Below are 6,247 nucleotides of genomic sequence, written 5' to 3'. Positions count from 1 at the left end.
CAGTCCCACCTCAGGAGAAGGTGCACGGACATTGGGCCCAGGAAGATACGCTGTCCGTTCCTAGACCCAACACTTATTGAGTGTGTGATCTTAGGCAAAGTCTTAACTTCTCTGTTCCTCCATTTCTTCATGGTGCTCACACCGAGAACTTATGCCATCTAGCTGAGTCTGCCTCGACCCTGGTCGGTCGGGTAGTGGTTAGACGTTGGAGTGTTAACCTCAAAGTCAGCAGTTGGAAACCAACCCCCAGCTTCTCTAGAGGAGAAAGATAGGGTTTTCTACTCCTATAAAGAGTCACCATCTCAGAAACCCAGAGGGGCAGCTCTGCTCTGTCCTATAGCATTGCTATGAGAAATTGGTGCTAGTTGTGTTTCTCTCCTGGTGGTTCAAATGAGCCTATGGATAAACCACTGGGGACACTCTGGACCATAGAAAGCACTCAGTAATGGCAGGAAATTTATTTTACCTAGAAATGGATTCAATTGAAGAAGCATGATGTCCAGGGTGGGTCTATATTTCTGTCAGTTCTACATTTTCTTGTAAACCTTGAATAATTCTTAAGGAGTGATTGGAAGTGTTGAGATCTGCATTGGCGACTCTCATTTCAGTTAGTGGAGGGCTTAGTCCATGCCGAGAACCACCACTTGCCAAGAGAAGCAGCACAGGCAAAGTCACAAAGGCCCTAAGCAGTTAGCACATATCTTCCAAAGCAGGGCAACAAGCCAGAAAGCGAGATGCAGCAGAAAATAGCAGAGGAGGCTGTAGGGTCACCCTAATGCTGAGCAAGTTTTCAGTAATGCCATCTACTGTGCCAACAGCATCTTTTCTCTTGTTAATAAGCTGAGAGGTAAAAGTATCCTGGTCAGCAAATTGCAGAGGAAAGCAAGCCGGATGTAAAATCGTGATCTATCTCTTCCTAAAGGCTCATGGTTCGTCACAGCCGTTGTTAGGTTCCATCAAGTCAGTTCAACATACCACATTCTTTTGAGACTGAGATTTAATGGGCAATAGCAACAGGAGGAAATGAGCAACAATATTCTTAGATTGTAATAAGGTATATGAGGCTGGCTGGGAAAAATCAGGGCAAGCCATGTGCAAGTTCCTTTGCCTCTCTGGCCTCAGGCTCTTTAGCTTTATGATCAAGGGTTTCTATAGGGACTGCCAAAAGAACAAACAGATCTGTCCTGGAAGAAGTACAGCCTGGAGAGGACATCATGCTTGGTAACATGGAGGGGCAGAAACCAAAAGACGAAGACCTTCAACAAAATGGATCACCACAGTGGCTGCAGCCCTAAGTTCAAAGTGAAGAGCAATAGTGAGGCTAGCACAGGGCTGGGAGGTGTTTCATTCGCTTGTACGTAGTGTTGCTACATGTTGGAACTGACTCAATAGCACCTCACAGCAAGCTGAGGCCCCTGAGTGGCACAAACGCTTTGCAATTGGCTGCTAGCGGACCTGTTGGTGATTAGAACCCAAGCGTCTCCAGAGAAGAGAAGCCCTGCTGATCCAAACCCATAAAAATGATCACCATGAAAGCCCTCAAAGGCAGTTCTACTGTCTAACCCATGGAGTCCTGTTGAGTCAGGGGCCAATGATGTCAGCTCAGAACAACAGGCACAACAGGAGAGCTAAGCTCCATGAAGACAGAGCTGCTGAATCCTTAGTCGCTCTGGCAGTGCCCAGCACACAGCGCTGGACAAATCATGTCCAGTTGCTAAAATCAGGGAGCTACTAAGGTCCTTTACTTCACCTTAGAAGCTCCTTCTAGGATCATTTCTAAGATACTATAAGACAGCCACTAATTGAAAACAACAACAACAAAGGATTCTAAGGCCAAATGGACTTTTAAAAGAAATTATGCTACCTCCCCAAAGCCTTCTTCATTCCCACAACAATTCTGTAATGTCAGTATTAGTATTTCTGTAAAGGATGTGTCTGACGTAGGTATTCGTGCTCACTCTGTGAAGGCTGACACCCAGCCCAGGACTGATTGCCTCCTCCTCAGAATTACAGAGTTGGGCGGGACATTTGATGTCTTTCTTTCCTGAGCTGGCACTCAATGAGGAGGCAGGGGTGACCGAAGGAAGCCTAACTATTCAAAAGACAGAAATAGTGCTTGCCTAGCCCCTCATAGAAGACACCTTTTCATTCGCTGTCTTGTTTGGAACTCATAGGAGTTCCGGTAAAGAAGGGGAACCGGTGGCTTATCTAATGTAAGACTAAAAATCCGAAAGTCAGAAAAGGCATATTTTTTATCAAAGTTAATTCATTGGTAAGTGGAATAGGCAGGACTTGATTTCAGGATGTTTATCTACAAGGTCAGAATGATTAAAGGAATTTTGTATTTAAACACTGCAGGATATCCAACTGTTACCAAACTATGTCTATACATCTGAGCAGAGTGAGTGATTAGTAATAACCACCATTAATTTTAATAGCATTTGCCAGCTTTCTATATTCCTGGCTGAGGCCCTGGAGGGACATATGCTAATGAATTCAGCTGTTAACTAAAAGGTCCAGATTTGAATCTACTCAGAGGCCCCTCAGACTACAAGTCTGGCAATCTGTTTTATTTTGTTTTGTTTTAATCAACAATTGAAAATGCTGTGGAGCAGATTTATACTTTGACACACTTTGGATTGCATAAGTCAGAAATAACTCAACAGGTAACCGATTTTATATTCTAGGCTATGATCTAGGCATATTAAATGGGTTAACACATTAATTATCACATGAATAAAATATGTAGTTATTCCCAGTTTAGAGATAAGATAAATGAGGCATGCGGATGTTAAGGTTTCTTGTCAACCTTGACACAGTTAGGAAGAGTTTGTGGGTAATCACGAAACCTTGATAAAGAATTGATTGGACTATGAGATATAGAAAGCGTTCTCCAACCCTTCTGATCACCAAGAATGTGCCTAGACCCAAGAGGTCTGTCCACCTGTGGCTTGAGATGGAAGTCTGTCCGTGTCTGTCATTCCAGGTTTGCAGCTCACCATCCAAGAGGGATATTTTCCCTTCCCCCTTTGGTATCACGTCTCAGGTTTCTCTCCTCTATTTCCAGCAGTGGCGGTCTTTCATTCTGTCTAAAGGCTTCTCGCTGACTAAGGGAGGGACAAGAGCAGAGGTGCCTTGTGGATTTCAGGAGGCTCTCCACTGAGGGAGGACTAGACAGTAAAGCGGAAGCAAAGAGGGAGGTGGGGCCATGAGACCAGCAGCCAGATTCAGGCCCCCAAAGTTTTGAAGCTCCTACTTTGTTCTAGGTGCTTGGGTGGTACAAATGATGAACTGCTCTATGACTAGACGAAAGATTGGCACTTCAAAACCACTCAGAGGTGCCTCAGAGGACAGGCCTGTCAATCTTCTCGAAGCCTTGAAAGCCCTATTGAGCTACTCTGAGCACATGGACTCACCATGAGTTACAATCAACTCAGTGGTAGGTAACAACCAATACCTTGTGCTAAGGAATCGTTGGGTAGTGCTGTTAACTCACTCTGCAGCTAAGCAAAAGTTAGTGGTTTGGATACACCCACAGGCCCTTGGAAAGAAAGGCATGGTGATGAGGCATTCACACGTAGGGAGTACAGTTCTACTCAGACACCCATGGGGGTCACCATGAGTCAGAATTGACTGGAAGGCAACTGGCTTGGTTCTATCATGTGCAAACACTGAATTAGTTCATTCACTCATTCAAAACACATTTACGATGCGTCTAGTATGTAGTGCCAGTTGCCTGGTTATTTAATATTAATTAATGTAAAATTGCATCTATAGATATAAGACCCCATGCTAGACCTTATAAACACCAGCGATGATCATTATAAAAATATGTACCCCAAACTGATTACACTTCTAAAGCACATTGCATTTACTAACTCATTTAATTTTTATAACTATGAGATAGAGGCCACTGGGTTCATTAAATTAGCCCAAGTTATACCAACAGTAGAGGAGCCCTGGTGGCATAGTGACTACATGTAGGTCTCAGATCTGCAAGGTCAGCAGTTCAAAACCACCATCCGTTCTGAGAGACATAGACAGGGTGTTCTACTTCCATAAGGAATTACAGTCTAGGAAACCCACAGAGGTAGTTCGACCCTGCCCTGTTGGGTGGCTATGAGTTGGTATCGACTTGATGGCAGTGAGTTTGGTTTTGTTTAGTTTTTGGATGCCAACATTCACTGCATAGCCTGGACATAAAGATGTCTAAATCATCATGGGATTGACGGGAGGGCCCTCAGTCAACATCCCTTATTCACCCTCACAACCCTGTGAGCTAAGTTTCATTTCTGTCGTGGATCATGTGTCTGTCTCACATGCGTGATTTCAGGACCATGTGCTTAGTTGGCCACATACATCCCAGGTTTTCCAAAAAATTTCAGAGAAGGTCTTATCTGATGAGAAAGAGAGAAGATGGAGCTAAATATAACTTTGGGTGCCTCGCTTGAAGACAGAGTTTTGGAATAGATAAAGCTCATCTGCTGGGGTTTCAGCAGCATTCTGAACGCAGGCTTGCATATAAACTTGTAATATTTGGCAAATCGTTTTGTCTCTCTAGCTCCAGTTTTCCTATTTTTTAAATATCATGAAGGGTAAAAACAAACGCAAACAAACAAAAACCCTCTATATTATTTTGGGGGAATTCAGGGCCCCTTTGAAAATCTGTTGTAATAACTGAATCTTCTTCAAAGCACACAAGTTTGTTTTATAAGTTGAGTAGGTTTACAGACCTCCTGAAGTAGGGAAAGTGTCCGTTCATGTCCATAGAGCCCACATTTTAAAACTTTAGCGAGTTTTAAGTTAACTTTTAAAAATTGTCATCATATGCTTTCTAATAAAGTTTTGAATAGTTTGGATCCCGAGGAGAGCCTTCTATTCTTTCTCTCCCACTGCCAAGTGACTTAGAAGGTCATGCTGGAATTTTCAATGACTGTTCAGCCTATAGTTGAGGAAGAGCCTGGGTCCTTCAGAACTTCCCTTAAATATTTAACTCTGTGAAGGGATAAGCCTTTTCATGAGAAAACCTGCTGTCTCAGGCACAGAGGAGGTATAACATTACAAACCCAATAACTTCCAGGGGTAAGGTGCTCCTTGATGCCAACTGATTGCTGCTAAGAGAATGTCATTAACTACTGTCTTCTATTATTCCTTAAACCTTTAGCTGCCCCATTCTGTTACAGAAGCAGCTGTCTGGAATTTTTCAGTTACTTAACTAATTTTGCTTGAGCAATTACTACATGCGAGTACTTGTGGCTTCACAAAGATATTTCATTTAAACTCTTACTTTAAACATTTGAAATAATTGATTTTGATTTTGGAATTTTACTTTCAAAATTAAACATAATTGATTTTTATTTGGAATTGATCATTCCAAAGCCATAGGTCTTTGTGGGTTTTATTCTGTGCCTGTTATTTCTTCTAGCTCTTGTTCATGTTATTTCTTGTTATTTTACATGCATGCTAGTATGGGTGCGTGTATGAGTTTACATGTTTAACTAACTTTATATTCTTGGCCAATTTATCTGTAGGAATTTAGTGGGGGAGATTGGATTGGGATTAAATTCCCTTTGAAAGAAATTACTTCAATATAAACAGTGACATAGCACATATTTGTGTATGTGCAAAAATTTTTTTCTTTTTTTTGATCATTTCATTGGGGGCTCATACACCTCTTATCACAATTCATACATCCACTGTGTCAAGCACATTTGTACATTTGTTGCCTTCATCATTCTCAAAATATTTTCTTTCTACTTGAACACTTGGTATCAGCTCTTCACCCACCCCCTCTCCCCTCCCCTCTCTCATAAACCCTTGATAATTTATAAATTATTATTATTTTGTCATGTCTTATATGGTCCAATGTCTCCCTTCACCCACTTTTCTGTTGTCCATTCCCCAGGGAAAGGGGTAATATGTAGATCCTTATTATTGGTTCCACCTTACCCTCCTGGTATCACTACTTTCATTTTTGGTCCTGAGGGGTTTATCTTTCCTGGATTCCCTGTGTTTCTAGTTCTTATCTGTACTAGTGTACATCCTCTAGTCTAGCCAGATTTGTAAGGTACAATTGGGATAATTATAGTGGGGTTTGGAGGAGGAAGCATTTAAGAATTAAAGGAAAGTTGTATGCTTTGTCGTTGCAATACTGCACCTTGACTGGCCTGTCTCCTCCCCATGACCCTGCTTTAAGGGGATGTCCAGTGGCCGACAGATGGGCTTTGGGTCTCCACTTCGCACTCCC

The sequence above is a fragment of the Echinops telfairi genome, unplaced genomic scaffold (genome assembly GCF_000313985.2).
Source record: "Echinops telfairi isolate 266 unplaced genomic scaffold, ASM31398v2 ScPeMD7_7469;HRSCAF=8507_0, whole genome shotgun sequence".
Classification (NCBI taxonomy): domain Eukaryota; kingdom Metazoa; phylum Chordata; class Mammalia; order Afrosoricida; family Tenrecidae; genus Echinops; species Echinops telfairi.
Note: the sequence above shows the minus strand (reverse complement) of the source record.